The following is a 19,997-nucleotide window of genomic DNA, read 5'->3' on the forward strand; positions in this document are numbered from 1 at the left end:
ACCTCAGCTGTTAAGTCCCATAGTGCTTAGAGCCATTTGAACCATTTTTGAGTCAAAAAATTGAAGACCGGTTCGTATGAAGCAAATATTACTGTAAAAAGGCAATTAGTTTTCAACATTAAAATGGAACTGCACTACCAAAAAAATTACGGAAAATATATTTTTTTTTTCGTTATTTACCGTCAAATGTTCTTTCAAACCTCCACTGTGTTCCCTTTTACTCTGCTTGGAAAACTATGGAGGGTGGTCCAAAGATATGGAAACTCCCTCCTAAAACGAAAACTGGTAAATAAAAAAATCTTAAACGTCAACATTTATGGGATGGGAGAAAGGAAGGACATGTAAAGCTATGTTAGCAATATAAATACCATTGAGGAAGCATGTCTCAGATGCTACTTGTGATTTTCACGGGGTCATGTGACGTGTGAATAAGATAGATATTCAATAGAGAATAGATTTATTCGTAGCTTTCCTCTTTCCGAAACAGTGCCTACGCGTCCTCTCAAAGGAACCGCTGCCGTGACGTCGGACTACCAAGTGGTAATAGCGCCAAGGTGTTGTTAGCTGTTCGTCGCACGTTAGTTGTGGTCAAACTGACGATTTTGTAACGCTGTTCGCTATACTCAGAACTGCGAACTCATCAATTGCGCAGAACCTGGTTTGGAACTAGTACGATCTCTTAGAGACGAATTCTCGCTTACGACTTACTTACTATTTGACTGCGAGCAGACGGCACTGTTTTCCAGTTGTCAACAGACTTGCGCGGCCTGCTTGAGAAACTTATTCGTATGCAGCGCCTGGTGGCTAAGTCTTCAACGCTAAGTATGAGCCTGGGCCGACACAGAACTTAACTCCCCCTTCCAACTCAGCAGATGTTCGACCTATGAAGGTCAGACAGCGGTCGGAACGCAACATTCTTCCTTTCTCACTGCAATTCGGTATTTAAGAGCACTTCTCTTCCTTACCAGAAACTAACACATTTTTCTTAATCTCTAGCCGTCGTTAAACCCTCCATTTAAAATAAGCATGTTTTGCAGTTCTTTCGGTAGCCGTCATTGCAGACAAAATTACTGGATATCAGGTGCACGTGTTAAGTAAAAAACCATTTATATATTAGCAAACACCTTAAGGAAATCTTCAATGGTTGTCCCTTATTCAGTTCAGTAAGATGTGAAAACTTTTAAGTAATCATTATTCTACTGAAATCAGTAAAAAAAGTATTTGTTTGTTGTTATTTTTACCTTAATTTTCCTACATTATTGGATTATGTAGGACTGTCTGTACATTATTTCTATATTGGTAGGTTTGCATCTGCAATTAAATATGTGTGTGAAATCTTGTGGGACTTAGCTGCTAAGGTCATCAGTCCCTAAGCTTAAACACTACTTAACCTAAATTATCCTAAGGACAAACACACACACCCATGCCCGAGTGAGGACTCGAACCTCCTCCGGGACCAGCCGGACATTCAATGGCTGCAGCGCCCTGGACCGCTCGGCTAGTCCCGCGTGGCTGCAATTAAATAATTTTACTGTGCGCTTCATTAGCGAGTTAACAAATTTATCTATATGTAAATGTAATTTTGTAGTGCTAAAATATTTTTCGACAGTATTTAGTGCTAGCGATTAGTTAACTGTTAGTTTCAAACTGCTGAAAGTACACAAAAACACCGAACCTATTTTATGGATCTCCACTCGCATCTACGTCTACATCGCACTCTGCAACACACATGACGGTTTGTGATGATGGGTGCTTGTGGTATGTTTTAAATGGTCCCTCCTTCCCTGTTTCACTCGCGAATGCCATGAGAAAAAAGTTATTATCGGTAAGCTGTATTTTCTCGAATTGTTTCGTCGTGGTTATTTCGTGAGACGTATGTGGGAGGAAATATCTTGTCTGGCTCTTCACGGTAAGTGCTCGCTCGAAATTTGTATAGTAAACCACTACGTGATATCCAATGCCTCTATTGCAACATCTGCCACTAGAGTTTGTTGAGCATTCGATAATACTCTCGCGCCAACTAAACGATCCAGAGACGAAACGCGCTGCTCTTGATTGGATCTTATCTATCTCTTCCATCACTCCTACCCGGTATCGGTCCCAGTTGATGAACAATACTCAAGAATCGGTTTAACAAGCGCCTTGGAAGCCAGTTCCTTCGTGGATGAGTTACATTTCCTTAAGGTTATTCCTACGAATCTCATTCTGGACTCTGCTTTCCCTGCTACGTGTTTCATGTGGTCATTCTTCTGCCAACAATCTAAATGAGCTCCTGACGCTTTCTACTAGGTCAGTTATATACATTGTAAATAGTAACGGTCGTATCGCACTTCCTCAGTGTACTTCGGAAATTATCGTCATATCTATTGATTTTGTACCGTAAAGGCAACGTGATGATCTCTGTCGACAAAAAAGTCTTGAATCCAGTCTACAATCTGGTCCGTTACCTCACAACCTCGTATTTTTTCACTAATCGGCAAGGCGGGACGGTGCCAAATCCCTTCCTGAAACCAAGCAACACGGGATCAGCGCATTTGTCTACAGCCCTATGGCTCTCGTGGAGGAAAAGGGCGAGCCAAGTTTCGCAACCCACGTTGATTTTTTTTAGACGGGACTTTGGTTCTCCGAAAATGTCGTAATTCTTGAGCGGAAAACATATTCCATTTTACCACGATATTGATCTATAGTTATGTGTATCTGTTCTACCGTCCTTCTTGAAAACGGAAATGATCTGTAGCTTTTTCCAGTTGCTAAATATCCTTCCATACACCGGTTCCCACGAGAACACCGAAGTTAAGTGCTGTTGGGTGTGGCCGGCACTTGGATGGGTGACCAACCTGCCGCCATGCACTGTTGCCATTTTTCGGGGTACACTCAGCCTCGTGATGCCAATTGAGGAGCTTTTTCGGTCATCAGTCTACTGACTGGTTTGATGCGGCCCGCCACGAATTCCTTTCCTGTGCTAACCTCTTCATCTCAGAGTAGCACTTGCAACCTACGTCCTCAATTATTTGCTTGACGTATTACAATCTCTGATTTCCTCTACAGTTTTTGCCCTTTACAGCTCCCGCTAGTACCATGGAAGTTATTCCCTCATGTCTTAGCAGAACTCCTATCATCCTGTCCCTTCTCCTTATCAGTGTTTTCCACAGATTCCTTTCCTCTCCGATTCTGCGTAGAACCTCCTCATTCCTTACCTTATCAGACCACCTAATTTTCAACATTCGTCTATAGCACCACATCTCAAATGCTTCGATTCTCTTCTGTTCCGGTTTTCCCACAGTCCATGTTTCACTACCATACAATGCTGTACTCCAGACGTACATCCTCAGAAATTTCTTCCTCAAATTAAGGCCAGTATTTGATATTAGTAGACTTCTCTTGGCTAGAGATGCCTTTTTTGCCATAGCGAGTCTGCTTTTGACGTCCTCCTTGCTCCGTCCGTCAGTGGTCATTTTACTGCCTAGGTAGCAGAATTCCTTAACTTCATTGACTTCGTGATCATCAATCCTTATGTTAAGTTTCTCGCTGTTCTCATTTCTACTACTTCTCATTACCTTCGTCTTTCTCCGATTTACTTTCAAACCATACTGTGTACGCATTAGACTGTTCGTTCCGTTCAGCACATCATTTAATTCTTCTTCACTTTCACTCAGGATAGCAATGTCATTAGCGAATCGTATCATTGTTATCCTTTCACCTTGTATTTTAATTCCACTCCTGAACCTTTCTTTTACTTCCATCATTGCTTCCTCGATGAACAGATTGAAGAGTAGGGGCGAAAGGCTACAGCCTTGTCTTACACCCTTCTTAATACGAGCACTTCGTTCTTGATCGTCCACGCTTATTATTCCCTCTTGGTTGTTGTACATATTGTATATGACCCATCTCTCCATATAGCTTACCCCTACTTATTTCAGAATCTCGAACAGCTAGCACCATTTTATATTGTCGAACGCTTTTTCCAGGTCGACAATTCCTATGAAAGTGTCTTGATTTTTCTTTAGCCTTGCTTCCATTATTAGCCGTAACGTCAGAATTGCCTCTCTTGTCCCTTTACTTTTCCTAAAGCCAAACTGATCGTCACCTAGCGCATTCTCATTTTTCTTTTCCATTCTTCTGTATATTATTCTTGTAAGCAGCTTCGATGCATGAGCTGTTAAGCTGATTGTGCGATAATTCTCGCACATGTCAGCTCTTGCCGTCTTCGGAATTGTGTGGATGATGCTGTTTCGAAAGTCAGATGGTATATCGCCAGACTCATATATTCTACACACCAACGTGAATAGTCGTTTTGTTTCCACTTCCCCCAATGATTTTAGAAATTCAGATGGAATGTTATCTATCCCTTCTGCCTTATTTGACCGTAAGTCCTCCAAAGCTCTTTTAAATTCCGATTCTAATACTGGATCCCCTATCTCTTATAAATCGACTCCTGTTTCTTCTTCTATCACATCAGACAAATCTTCACCCTCATAGAGGCTTTCAATGTGTTCTTTCCACCTATCTGCTCTCTCCTCTGCATTTAATAGTGGAATTCCCGTTGCACTCTTAATGTTACCACCGTTGCTTTTAAGGTCACCAAAGGTTGTTTTGACTTTCCTGTATGCTGAGTCTGTCCTTCAGACAATCATGTCTTTTTCGATGTCTTCACATTTTTCCTGCAGCCATTTCGTCTTAGCTTCCCTGCACTTCCTATTTATTTCATTCTTCAGCGTCTTGTATTTCTGTATTCCTGATTTTCCCGGAACATGTTTGTACTTCCTCCTTTCATCAATCAACTGAAGTATTTCTTCTGTTACCTATGGTTTCTTCGCAGCTACCTTCTTTGTACCTATATTTTCCTTCCCAACTTTTGTGATGGCCCTTTTTAGAGATGTCCATTCCTCTTCAACTGTAATGCCTACTGCGCTATTCCTTATTGCTGTATCTATAGCGTTAGAGAACTTCAAACGTATCTCGTCATTCCTTAGTACTTCCGTATCCCACTTCTTTGCGTATTGATTCTTCCTGACAAATGTCTTGAACTTCAGTCTACTCTTCATCACTACTATAGTGTGATCTGAGTCTATATCTGCTCCTGGGTACGCCTTACAATCCAGTACCTGATTTCGGAATCTCTGTCTGACCATAATGTAATCTAATTGAAATCTTCCCGTATCTCCCGGCCTTTTCCAAGTATACCTCCTCCTCTTGTGATTCATGAACAGGGTATTCGCTATTACTAGCTGAAACTTGTTACAGAACTCAATTAGTCGTTCCCCTCTTTCATTCCTTGTCCCAAGCCCATATTCTCCTGTAACCTTTTCTTCTACTCCTTCCCCTACAACTGCATTCCAGTCGCCCATGACTATTAGATTTTCGTCCCCCTTTACATACTACATTAATCTTTCAATATCCTCATGCACTTTCTCTATCTTTTCATCTTTAGCTTGCGACGTCGGCATGTATACCTGAACTATCGTTGTCGGTGTTGGTCTGCTGTCGATTCTGATTAGAACAACCCGGTCACTGAACTGTTCACAGTAACACACTCTCTGCCCTACCTTCCCATTCATAACGAATCCTACACCTGTTATACCATTTTCTGCTGCTGTTGATATTACCCGATACTCATCTGACCAGAAATCCTTGTCTTCCTTCCACTTCACTTCACTGACCCCTACTATGTCTAGATTGAGCCTTTGCATTTCCCTTTTCAGATTTCTAGTTTCCCTACCACGTTCAAGCTTCTGACATTCCACGCCCCGACTCGTAGAACGTTATCCTTTTCGTAGATTATTCAATCTTTTTCTCATGGTAACCTCCCCCTGGCAGTACCCTCCCGGAGATCCGAATGGGGGACTATTCCGGAATCTTTTGCCAATGGAGAGATCATCATGACACTTCTTCAATTACAGGCCACAAGTCCTGTGGATACACGTTACGTGTCTTTAATGCAGTGGTTTTCATTGCCTTCTGCATCCTCATGTCGTTGATCATTGGTGATTCTTCCGCCTTTAGGCAGTGGCGGGGATCGAACCCGGGATCGAAGACGTTTTGATTGTGAATCAAAGACGCTACTTGACCGAATAGTAGCGGTCAAGCATACCATCATAACGACCGGGAGAGCGGTGTGCTGACCCCACGCCCCTCCTACCCGCATCCTCCACTGAGGATGACACGGCCGTCGGATGGTCCCGTTAGGCCACTCGTGGCCTGAGGACGGAGTGCTAAGTATCCTTCAAGCATGTGGTGTGGTGTCTGTCTCACAGAACAGACAAGACACATATATACGTAGTGCATCTACAGGCGCTACTGTCTCGATAACATCAGTGCCAATGCTGTGTTGTGTGATGTCCTTAGGTTAGTTAGGTTTAAGTAGTTCTAAGTTCTAGTGGACTGATGACCGTAGATGTTAAGTCCCATAGTGCTCAGAGCCATTTGAACCATTTTTGGACAGGACTAGCTGCGAGCAAGTGGGTGAACGGACGGTGGACGCTACTGGCGTATGACAAGTTGACAATTTGGGTCGGACGGGAAGCGTATCCGTATGGCAGTGACAGTTAAGGCAGTCGCTCGCATTATGTACGAGGTTAACCATAGAATTATTTTTCGATGCCCGACTTTCGTTCGAAATTTGATATTTACGGCCGTTGTATCAACCAAGAATGGACATGTCTGTTGGACATGACCGACAGAACATACACGCACACACACAAACACAAACACACACACACACACACACACACACACACACACACACACACACACACACACTGAAACACGTATGTTGTGTGGCGGCGATGGCGAGGCATTGCAGAGTCTCTGACCAGAGACCCATTTATCGTGGCTAGTCTGCGCTTGACCGCGTGAGAGTTGCGAGCGGTACTCTGTCAGTAGTAGTCGTGCAGTACAGTTGCGAGCAGTAGTCAGTGGGCAGTCTGCGAGCAGTGCAGTATGTCGGTAGTAGTCGAGTACAGTTGTGTGTGAGGAGTCGGCGGGCGTCGACATGGCACTCTGGTCAAGATTCAGGATGAGGTATATTATTTTTAAATGCGCTCAGCTAATAATGTAAATTAACTGTAACTAATTTGTGCAACAATCGCCCCAATAATAATTTTGGTTTTCAAAGCAATATTTTTAACAAAAGAACTATTTAATTGAACGAACGATTTCCTTCCATTTCCTTTAAAGAAAAGTTTCAGTTAAATTTAAAAAAAAAAAAATATTACTTGCGATGCAGTTCTTCCAAGCCGTGGCCAACAATAAGAGCAGAAATTTGACATGCAGTTTGAATGAGGTAAGAAATTAATTATGATTTTTTGCACAGGGCCAAAGACCGATATTTTGGTTTAATTGAGTTATTATTATCACTGAGATTTTATTATCACTGAATTGACTTTCATTTTTTTGTGAGGAACTTATACTTGGGTCATATTGCTAATTTTTGTTTAATTGTCATTGTCATTGAATTTATTTGCTGGGAGGTTACGTTAGGTTGTATTCTTGTTAACATTCAACTATTGTGTTTCAAAATTTCTCTGGGGAGCTTACACTTAGCACAATGTGCATTAGCATTTAAAAATAATATCTTTAAAATTTTTGTGGGGAGGTTACAACACACACACACACACACACACACACACACATGGAGCTGACTCCACGAATCCTGCAGGGCTATCCATAAATCCGTAAGCGTACGAGGGGGTGGAGATCCCTCCTGAATAGCACTTTGCAAGGCATCCCAGATATGCTCAATTATGTTCATACCTGGGGAGTTTGGTGACGAGCGAAACTGTTGAAATTCAGAACAGTGTTTCTAGAATCACTCTGTAGCAGTTATGGATGTATAGGGTGTCGCATTGTCCTGCTGGAATTGCTGAATTTCTTTGGAATGCACAATGTAGATGAATGGATGCAGGTGATCGGAAAGAATGCTTACGTGCGTATCACCTATTGGAGCCGTATCTAGATATGTCAGAGGCCCCATATCACTATAGCTGCACACGCCCTACACTATTACAGAGCCTCCACCAGTTTGAACAGTCACCTACTGACATACAGGGTCCATGGGTTCATGAGGTTGTCCATCCGCTCGATGCAATTTGAAACGAGACTCGTCCGATCAGGTAACATGTTCTCAGTCATCAACAGTCCAATGATGGTGTTGACGGGTCCAGGCGAGGAGTAAAGCTTTGTGAACTGCAGTGATCAAGAGTAAACAGGTGGGATTTCGGGTCCGAAAGCTCATATCGATGACGTTTCGTTATATGGTTCGCACACTGAGACTTATTGATGGATCAGCATTGACATTGCAGCAGTTTGCTGAAGGGTGGCACTTCTGTCATATTGAAAGATTCTCTTCAGTCGTCGTTGGTCCCGTTCTTGCATGATCTTTTTCCGGCCTCAACCATGTCGCAGATTCGATCTTTTACCGGATTCCTGATATTCACAGTACACTCGTGAAATGGTCGCACGGGGATATATCCACTTCATCGCTACCTCGGAGAGGCTGTGTCCCATCGCTCAAACGCCGAGTATAGCACCACGTTCAAATTCACTTAAATCTTGACAACCTGCCGATCTAACAACTACGCCAGACACTTGTTGTCTTATATATTCTTTGCAGTGCGGTATTGTGCCTGTTTAAATATCTCTGTATTTGAATACGCATGCCTATACCAGTTTCTTCGGCGCTTCAGTGTAAAAGGCGAAAAGTTAAATGGCACAAACTGCGAAGTGTCATGTAAGCACAATGGAAGAGACAGAGCCGATTAACAGGCAACAAACTATACGTAATTAAAGAGGGGATTTGTGGAATACTTGAGACAACTTCCGAAAACTAATTAGTGTACCCTACATTCCGCACTGCAGCCACCCGTCACGCTGTTGTGTCTTGGGATTTCAGTTATAGGCCCACAATGCGCACACCATGAATAATCTGTGGTCGAACGCTTGGTTATTACAGGCTGCGTGCAACTGTCGGCATACACCTTAACATGTTGCAATACTGTTTTGTCATGTGCTGTCCTGATACTGGCGTACAGGTAAAAATCACACGTTTCTATCAATAATCATGTTATTCTACATGAAGCTACCCTAATATTTCTCGTCACCAACGTCATATCAGCTCGGAGTATTCTTGTCTTACACATATTTGCACTTGCGTTACTATCGATTGATATTCTGCCATGATTCCGAACTTGTAACAGAAATGGAACGCCGTCTCTATCTCCGGCACGATTCAAGTAAAAAGGTCATTGGTGGCTCATGAAGGTATGACACGCTAACCAGTCGTTTTTCGAATTTGAGAAGATTTTTTGCAGCATGTGCTACTTTTTGAACCACTGCAGGCTTTTCACCAAATCGACAGTACGTGCACTGTGCCAATGTTCGAACACACCAGCAGCTTGCAATGTCCATTGCTTGTAAATATTTTATTCTGTAATTTAACGTACCTTTTGTCGAAGATGGCAGAGAGTAACGTCGACCACCTCCATACTATGTGTAATTATGTTATGTGTTTTGTTTACTGCAAAACCAAGTGCACCTATTCATTATGGAATGAATTTATCATTGATACCTAGATGCAATGCAATATAACCATCTATTCGTTTCGTACACTGTTCTTTGATTTGCGCCTTAATTTCCGTTATTTTCGGCAAAACCACGAGCATAGCGTCCAACTGGATAAGGTCTAGAAAATAATATTACTTCAATGGCTCGAAAATTCGTTAACAATATAATAAATAGTACAAAATCTTAAAAGTAAATGGTTACATATCATATCAACATAAACCGCCAATTTAAATGATAGTTTCAGATTGTCAGCCACAAGTGTCACAATGAAAATATGGTATATTGTTTATAGGTATATTCTATTTGCACTGGGCGGTGTACTTCTGATGACAAGTACGTGTATTGATAGTAAGAATAGAAAAGACAGTGGAATCTGATAATCGAAACATTGAAGAAATATTGCGGTTTAACGTCTCGTCTGACGTCACTGTCCAGATTATTAGAGATGCAATAGAACTTATGAATGAAAAGGAGAGGGACTGGAAATCGACCTTAGACTTTTCGAAGAAATCAATTCTGTAGTCCCTTGAAGTGATTTAGGAGTACAGCGGAAAACCTGAAACACACTGTATGAAACGTTGTAATTCATTGGAATTATTTCAGCGCACTGATAGTCATAAAACATTGAAGAGGATATGGCACGAAATGACATCAGTGCAAGTTGTAGATGGATGCTGCGATATAATAAATCCATTGAGAACTGAAAATTTTGTGTCTGACCGAAAGTTGAAACCAAATTTCTTGCTTATAGATAGTAGTCACCTCAAGTTTTATTTTTTAACTATAATTTTCCCCAGGGCTTCGCCCGCATCTTTATGAGACACATATATTGATCATAGCTCCTCCTCCCCCTCTCTATGACCACCTCTTCTTCCTTCTGTTTGTGCCCTCATCTTCCCGCCTCTACACTGATGATTCAAAACATTACGGCCGCCTGCCTAATAGCTTCTTCGTCCGCCTTTGCAACGAAATACATTCAGCGTCACGGGGATCCGACAGATTGTTGGTAGGTTTGTGGAGGGATGCCGCCTCAGTTGTCTACGTACAGGTCGCCTAATTCGAGTAAACAACAGGCCGCTGATGTGCGTATTCGGTGATGGCGCAACATATGGGTTCCATAGCATTTATATCATGCGAATCTGGTGGCCGAAACATCAACGTAAGTTCGCTATAATGCTCCTCAGACCACTGTAGCACGCTTCTGGGTTCGAGACACGGACAATTATACAGGTGAAAGATGACATCTCCACAGGGGAAGACATTAAACTTGACGTGATGCAGGTCGTTCGCAGCTGTCAGCGTGGCTTCCATTACTACGACATGTCCCACGAAAGTGCAGGAGAATTTCTCCCATAATACTGCTCCCAACAGTCTGTGTCCATGGCGCGCTGGCTCTGCACGTTCCGAGCCGTCGTTCACCTCAATGACGGCGTTTGTGGAGACGACCATCGACCTACAGTAGCAAAAACGTGATTCACCCAAAGAGCCGACACTTTTCCATTGACGGACGGTCAAATTCCGATGGCCCTGTGTCCACTGCAATCATAACTGACGATGTCGTTCGTTCAACATGTGAACACGTAGGGGTGGTCTGCTGCCGAGCACCATGACCAACAATGTACGATAAATTGTGTGCCCCAAAACACTTGTGTGTGCACCAACAATGTGCTCTTTCGGCAGAGACGCCACAGATCACAATCTGTCCTACTTTACAGGACAGACGAGCCTCGGAACCCTCCGTTCTGTGCCGATCGGGGTGGCCGAGTGGTTCTAGGCGCTGCAGTCTGGAACCGCACGACCGCTACGGTCGCAAGTCGAATCCTGCCTCAGACATGGATGTGTGTGATGTCATTAGATTAGTTAGGTTTAAGAAGTTCTAAGTTCTAGGGGACTGATGACCTCAGAAGTTAAGTCCCATACTGCTCAGAGCCATTTGAACAATTTTTGAACCTCCGTTCTGTGAAGAGTCGTGCACATCCAGCCATTTAGCGCCTAGTGGTAGATTCACTGTCTTTCTACCTCCTTCCATAGATGCTCTCTGGAGTAGCACATGGACATTCGACCAGTTTCGCCGTTTTAGAGATACTCTCTCACAAACTCTGTGTAACATTAATCTGCCCTTTGTCAAAATCGCAACGGCTGGGAGAGGGATGTCCTGGCCACATGCAGACCTCTTTATTCGCACTCTTTATTCGCATCCGGTGACACCTAAGGGCTGAGGATGACTCGGCGGCCGGTCAGTACCACTGGACCTTTTTTTTTTTTTTTGTCGTCAAAGTCGCTTGTCTCAGTGAGTTCCCCATTAGCACCCAATATCTTCGTTAGAGTGATCCACCGTCTGTATCTCCACCTTTACAAACTTCTGTTACCGTGTCACGTGCCCGCTATACCATCAGGCGGAATCCAACGACGCAGTGAGCAATGGTCTTAATGTTTTGGCTTATCAGTCTATTTCTTTGTTTCTTCCACCTCACTCTCTACACGTCTTTATCTCCTCCTTTTCCTGCCTTTGTCCATTTTCTCCACCACCTATTTACCTCCTACTCTGTCATTCCATCTCCACGTCCACCTCTTTCCATCCCCCTTTTTACATGTCCCCCGTCTCATGCATATCCCCATATTTCCTTCTCTGTGTCCATTTCCTCCTTCTGCCTGGCTCTGTCCATTTGGCTCCTTTATCAATCTCAAACTCTCCCCAGTCGTGTTCATTGGCGTGTCAAGTCTCTAAAATAAAGATCAATAAAGCAGGCCAATACTTTTCCGCTGACACATCTGGCATGAAGGGCAGCCTATGCATCAGGTGCTCCAAAAACACATTTTTGCCCATATCTCCGCTCCTATTAGAACTAGGAGGTTATAAACCTTGCGCTACTGGCAGTTATGAGGCTGTTTCTGTGCCAAATGTGGTTGAACTTAATGAAGATTTCTTGGAGAAGATCCTGGACATGGAATCATAGTTTACTTAATACATACAAGAGACTTATTTTGTCTACTTGGTGCCCAACAGCATGTACTTATTTAAAAGTCATATTTCAGAACTGTCAAGAAAAAATACTGAAATAAATCTTTAATAGCTATCGATTCCATTCATTTGAACATCGTCATGTAATACGAAATTATTTATAACAGCTTGTGTGGCCTAATTCTTACTCTGGAATCAATGGAAATAAAAACCATCCTGCACCACTGCTGTCAATACAAAAATACATTAAATAATCAGTAGTATAAACACTAGTATAGTTCATTAATAAAATTCCTTGTTCATACGTGAAGTGCACTCCAAATTCAGATTTTTTTAACAGATTGATATCATCCACATTGGCGTAACACACAGACAGGTCAGCCTGGACATACAGGCAGCTTAAGTGGCTCTGGAGCTGTCAAGTCTCCATTATTTTAAACCTGGACTGTGTGGGCATTGCATATTTCTGTATTAGTCGTAAAAACTGGTGTCCACTACTGCTAGAACACTGTCAGAGACCAATGTCACTTTGTCTTATACACGTGTTTTGTCTTTTGGTTAAAATTCTTGTGGCTACCATTGGTAGGTCATCGCCACAGGCGAATATTCCCGCGATGATGCAGAAGAACGTATGACTATGACTATGTTGTATAGGTGTCGCGGATCTACATCTACACCTACATCTACATAGGAGCGAATGGTCAACCGCCGCCTTGTCTGGATGTTAGAATCCTGGCAACCCCTTAGTCGCTTTCAGTGTGGGTTGTGGAGGTTTCGTTCCACCTTCGATAACCTTTCCCTCCTGGAGGCGGCTATACAACAAGCTTTCCTACGCCGTCATCACCTTATAGGTATATTTTTTGACATCGAGAAGGCCTACGATACCACTTGGTAGCGTCTCATCCTGGAGCAGCTTTACGGATGGGGTTTTCGTGGTTGTCTTGCTCTTTTTATTCAGTCTTTCCTCTCGCCACGATATTTTAGATACCGAATTGGTGACGTCCTGTCTGACCGCTTTGAGCAGGAGAACGGTGTCCCTCAGGGTAGCGTTTTAAGTATGACTGCCTTTGCCATCGCTATTAATAGCATTACCTCCATAGTGAAGAGTCCTGTCCAGTGTTCCTTGTTTGTGGATGATTTCTCTTTGTTTTGCTCTTCCTTAAACCTTGCAACGACAACGCGTCAGTTGAAATTTACTCTTAGACGGTTGGATGACTGGGCGCAGAAGAGTGGTTTTAAGTTTTCCACCGAGAAGTCCGTATGTGTTCTTTTTCACTATTCTCGTTCGGTTTTAACCTTTCCTGAGTTGAGGATGAGGGACACTATCGTTACTTTTAAAGACACGATGAGATTTCTGGGACTCATTTTTGACTCGAAGCTTACGTGGTTACCGCATCTTAAAGACATGAAACGATGGTCACTTAAGGCTTTAAGTATTTTAAAATGTCTTAGCTCTTAGCCACTGTACATGTGGAGCCGACAGGACTTGTCTGCTCCAGTTTTACAGAGCGTTTGTGCGATCTCGGTTCGATTATGGATGCACGGTGTATGGGTCTGCGAGGCCTTCTTACTTAAAGGTGTTGGACGTTGTGCACCATAAAGGGCTTCGGTTGGCCACTGGGGCATTCAGAACTCGCCGCATACCAAGCCTCTGTGTAGAGGCTGGTGAACCGCAACTTCATATGCGGCGATGGCTACTTACGGTGCGCCAGGCGTATAAAACTTTATCCACACCATACACACCTACGTACCATACCGTTGCTCAGCTTCCTCTGGCACGGCTATATCATAACGGGCAACGAGCGACGCGGCCATATGGGATTCGCGCACAGGACTGCCTCTCTGCGATGGATATGGCTGGTCTTCATGTTTTCCGTCGCGGTTGGAGCAGATTTCCACCTAGGCTCCTCCGGAGACCCAGACTTATTTTAGATTTGACTAATTTTAAGAAAGATAGTACACCAGATTTTACATTCCAATCTCAGTTTTTTAACATTTTAGATGTGCACCACGGTTTAACCGTCGTTTACACTGATTGCTCCAAACAAGAGAATTTCCTTGGCTATCCTGTAGTGTTGCCTGATCATGTTACCCGGATTCGCCTCCCTGATGAACATGCCGTTTTCGCAGCGGAGCTCCACGCGATCCTGATGGCACTAGAGCAGATGTATTGTTTTCGTGGCAATCGATTTCTCCTCTGCTCCGATTCTGTTAGTGCCTTACAGAATCTATACCCATTTGAGGAGATGGTCCAGCTGATACATGACCAACTGTAGTTGCTCCAACGGCGGGGTAAGGAGGGGTCCTTCTGCTGGGTACCTGGTCATGTAGTAGTATGGGGAATGAACAGGCCGATTGAGCGGCCAAGGAGGCCTGCAGAGAGCAGGATGTGGTCCAGTGTCCTATTCCCTTCCAATGTGTCATTTCTGCACTCCACAACAAGTGCATGGAGTTGTGGGAGGATGAATGGCTTGCGGTGACGGCCAATGAATTGCGATTGGTGAAGTCAACAACTCGACCATGGCGTTCCTCGTGCCGGTTCAAAATGGTTCAAATTGCTCTGAGCACTATGGGACTTAACATCTGTGGTCATCAGTTCCCTAGAACTTAGAACTACATAAACCTAACTAACCTAAGGACATCACACACATCCATGCCCGAGGCAGGATTCGAACCTGCGTCCGTAGCAGTCGCACGGTTCCGGACTGCGCGCCTAGAACCGCGAGACCACCGCGGCCGGCCCTCGTGTCGGTTGCTCAGGTGAGAGGAAGTGACCCTCACGCGTCTTCGGACTGGGCACTATCCTCTCTCCATAGCTTTCTATTACGGAGGGAGGCTCCCCCGTTTTGTGATGCTTGTGGTGTGCACATCTCTGTCCGCCACATTTTAAGATACTGCATTTTATACCGTGATGCAAGGGCAGAAGCACAAGTTGATGGGAATCTGCCCTGTGTTTTAGCTAATGATGAGACGTGTGTGTGTAGTGTTTTAAAGTTTTCTGATGTGTCTGGACTCTTGCCTAAACTTTTAGGCTGGCGGTTTTAGTGTATTGCAAAGTGGCTATCTCCTCCCTTTTTTTCTTACGGTCAGCCAGCTGCTATATTGTTTTAGCTCCCTCTACCACTTTCTACTTGTGTTGTCCATGTTTTACTGCTGACAGCTTGCTTCGTCCCACGCTTCGATGTGGGTAGGCACATATTTTTCCAACCTTGTTACCTGTGTTTTACGTTCTGTTTTATCTTACTGTTCTGAGTATATGCTTGACACCTGTCTAAATCTGTAACTGAGCGGGCGCAGAAGACCTTGCCGTCGTGCGCACATAAAACCCTCTCCACCACCACCACTCTACATAGGTACTCAGCAGGCCACGGTGCGTAGTCATTTTCTTTCCTGTTCCACTCGCAAATAGCGAGAGATGAAAACGACTGTCTATATGCCTCCTTATGAGCCCTGATTTCTCGTATCTTATCTTCGTAGTGCTTACGCGAAATGCCTGTTGACAGCGGTAGAATCGTTTGGCAGTAGGCTTCAAACGCCGGTTCTCTAAATTTTCTCAATAGCGTTTCTCGAAAAGAAGTCGCCTTCCCTGCATGGATTCCCATATTCCCCTCAGACATCGAGTTTCTGTTGCTAGCCTCCGTGTTTCCCAAACCCCAAATATGCCGGTGAGCTCTCCAGATCTCGTCCCAATGGACAACGTTTTGAGCATTATGGGAAGGGCCCTCCTACCATCTCGAGTACTTTACGATCCAACCCAGCAACCCAGCGACTGCCCAGAATCTGGCACGATATCCCTCATGTGGTCATTCAACAACTCTATCGATCAATACCAAGATGAATAACGGAACTCATAAAGGCCAGAGATGGATCAATATGCTATTGACTTGCTCAGTTTGTGGATCTCTTTCTGGTGAATAAATCATGCAAGTTTTCTGAGAAAGTACCCATTTGTTTGTCTGTACATGTACGTCATATACCTACATCTACATCTACATGGTTACTCTGCAATTCACACCTAAGTGCCTGGCAGAGGGTTCATCGAACCATTTTCGTACTACTTCTCTACCATTCCACTCTCGAATGGCCCGTGGGGAAAAGGAACACATAAATCTTTCCGTTCGAGCTCTGATTTTTCTTATTTTATTATGATGATCATTTCTCCCTGCGTAGTCAACAAAATATTTTCGCATTCGGAAGAGAAGGTTGGTGATTGAAATTTCGTAAATAGATCTTCAAATTGAAATGGCTCTGAGCACTATGGGACTTAACTGCTGAGGTCATCACTCCCCTAGAACTTAGAACTACTTAAACCTAACTAACCTAAGGGCATCACACACATCCATGTCCACGGCAGGATTCGAACCTGCGACCGTAGCGGTGACGCGGTACCAGACTGTAGCGCCTAGAACCGCTCGCCACTTCGGCCGGCCGTAAATAGATCTCGCCGCAAAGAAAACTGTCTTTGTTTCAGTGACTGCCACCCCAACTCACGTATCATATCAGTGACACTCTCACACCTATTGCTCGATAAGACGAAGCGACCGCGCTTCTTTGCACTTTCTCGATGTCCTCCGTCAATCCCACCTGGTAAGGATCCCCACCGCGCAGCAATATTCCAGCAGAGGATGGACAAGTGTAATGTAGGCTATCTCTTTAGTGGGTTATATACTGATTTCCATTCCATTCAGGTACTTCCGTCGTGGTGCATCGTTCTTTCTTATCTTAGATAGTACTTCGTTTGTCTAAGGGATCTAGAATTCGCTCATATTATAGATACTTCCTGAGAGTTAGTATGGGCACAGGCCATTGTTGGCAACCGGAATAAAATGATAAATGGATCCTTTTACCGACCTATCAATTCATATGACACAGTTGCTCAAAGGTTCAAAGAAAACTTGAGTTTGATTTGAAACACGTGCCCGAATCAAACGATAATAGATGGTGGTGACTTTAATTTACCCTCGATATGTTGGCAAAAATACATGTTTAATTCCGGAGGTACGCAGAAAATATCATCCGAAACGCATTCTCTGAAAATTATCTCCAGCAATTAGTTCATGAGCCCACGCGAATAGTAAACGGTTGTGAAAACACACTTGACCTCTTAGCAACAAATAAACCTGAGTTAATATCCAGCATGAAAACCTATTCAGGGATTAGTGAACACGGGGCTGTCGTAGCAAGATTGAATATTGTAATCCCCAAATCCTCGAAAAATAAGCGAAAAATACACTTATTCAAAAAAAGCATATAAAAATTCACTTGACGCCTTCCTGAGAGACAATCTCCACTCATTCCAAATTAATATTATAAGTGTAGACCAGATGTGAATTAAATTCAAAGAAATAGTATAGGTAGCAATTGAGAGATTTATACCAAATAACTTAACAAACGACGCAGCTGATCCTCCTTGGTACACAAAACGGGTTAGAACACTGTTGCAGCCGGCCGTGATGGCCGAGCGGTTCTAGGCGCTACAGTCTGGAACCGCTAAACCACTGCTGTCGCATGTTCGAATCCTGCCTCGGGCATGGATGTGTGTGATGTCCTTAGGTTAGTTAGGTTTAAGTAGTTCTAAGTTCTAGGGGACTGATGACCTCAGAAGTTAGGTCCCATAGTGCTCAGAGCCATTTGAACAATTTTTTTGAACACTGTTGCAGAAACAACGAAACAAACATGCTAAATTTAAACAGAGGCAAAATCCCCAGGATTGGCGATCTTTTACAGAAGCTCGAAATTTAGCGCGTACTTCAATGCGAGATGCTTATAACAGTTTCCACAACGAAACTTTGTCTCGAAACCTGGCAGAAAATCCAAAGCGATTCTGGTCGTATGTGAAGTATGTTAGCGGCTAGAAACAATCAATGCCTTCTCTGCACGATAGCAATGAAGATACCATCGAAGACAGTGCTGCCAAAGCAGAGTTACTAAACACAGCCTTCCGAAATGCCTTCACAAAAGAAGACGAAGTAAATATTCCAGAATTCGAATCGAGAACAGCTGCCAACATGAGTAACGTAGAAGTAAATATCCTCGGAGTAGTGAAGCAACTCAAATTACTTAATAAAAGCAAGTCTTCTGGTCCAGACTGTATACCAATTAGGTTCCTTTCGGAGTATGCCGATGCATTAGCTCCATACTTAACAATCATATACAACCGTTCGCTCGACGATAGATCCGTACCCAAAGTTGCACAGGTCACAGGAATATTCGAATATTCAAGAAATGTAGTAAGAGTAATCCACTAAATTGCAGGCCAACATCGTTAACGTCGATATACAGCAGGATTTTAGAAAGTATATTGTGTTCGAACATAATGAATTACCTCGAAGAAAACGGTCTATTGACACACAGTCAACATGGGTTTAGAAAACATCGTTCTTGTGAAACACAACTATCTCTTTATTCACATGAAGTGCTGAGTGCTATTGACAAGGGATTCCAGATCGATTCCGTATTTTTGAATTTCCGGTGGGCTTTTGACGCTGTACTACACAAGCGGCTAGTAGTGAAATTCCGTGCTTATGGAATATCGTCTCAGTTATGTGACTGGATCTGTGATTTCCTGTCAGAGGGGTCACATTTCGTTGTAATTGACGGAAAGTCGAGTAAAACAGAAGTGATTTCAGGCGTTCCCCAAGGTAGTGTTATAGGTCTTTTGCTATTCCTGATCTACATAAAAGATTTGGGAGACGATCTGAGCAGCCGTCTTCGGTTGCTTGCAGATAAAGCTGTCATTTATTGACAAATAAAGTCATCAGAAGATCAAAACAAACTGCAAAACGATTTAGAAGAAATATCGGAATGGTGCGAAAAGTGGCAGTTCACCTTAAATAACGAAATTCCAAACACCATCTTTCTCCTCCGAATGCGAAAATATTCTGTTGACACCGACTTACATAGGGAGGAACGATCACCATGATAAAATAAGGGTAATCAGAGCTCATACGGAAAGATATAGGTGTTCATTCTTCCGCGCGCTATACGGGATTGGAATAATAGAGAATTGTGAAGGTGGTTCGATGAACCCTCTGCCAGCCATTTAAATGTGATTTGCAAAGTATCCATGTAGATGTAGATGTTGTTATAGATATAATTGCGTGGCATCACTGTATGGGGGTCACAGTAAGACCCAGGAGACAACATTTTCCAATAATAACAATAACAAAACGTCTCTTCAGCAGTACACTACTCAGCGCAGTGCTCCCACAGGGAAACAACTTTAAATTATCGCCAAACCTTCCACTTTGAAGTAGTTCCGCGATGTTACCACCAGGTGTACCCTACATTAAGACGTAATAAGTTCATCTATTTGCAAGAAGGCTATACCTCATTTTTACAAAGCTTACAGCAGTGTATCATCACTTTATAATGTTATTAAGGTTAAATAGTTTTACAGAAAGGCTACAGGATGTTATTCGAGATTTTTTTTCTTCTTAATTTGAAGCGGACGGTCGTTTCCGTGGCTAGTCTC

Source organism: Schistocerca serialis, chromosome 9 (genome assembly GCF_023864345.2).
Source record: "Schistocerca serialis cubense isolate TAMUIC-IGC-003099 chromosome 9, iqSchSeri2.2, whole genome shotgun sequence".
NCBI lineage: Eukaryota > Metazoa > Arthropoda > Insecta > Orthoptera > Acrididae > Schistocerca > Schistocerca serialis.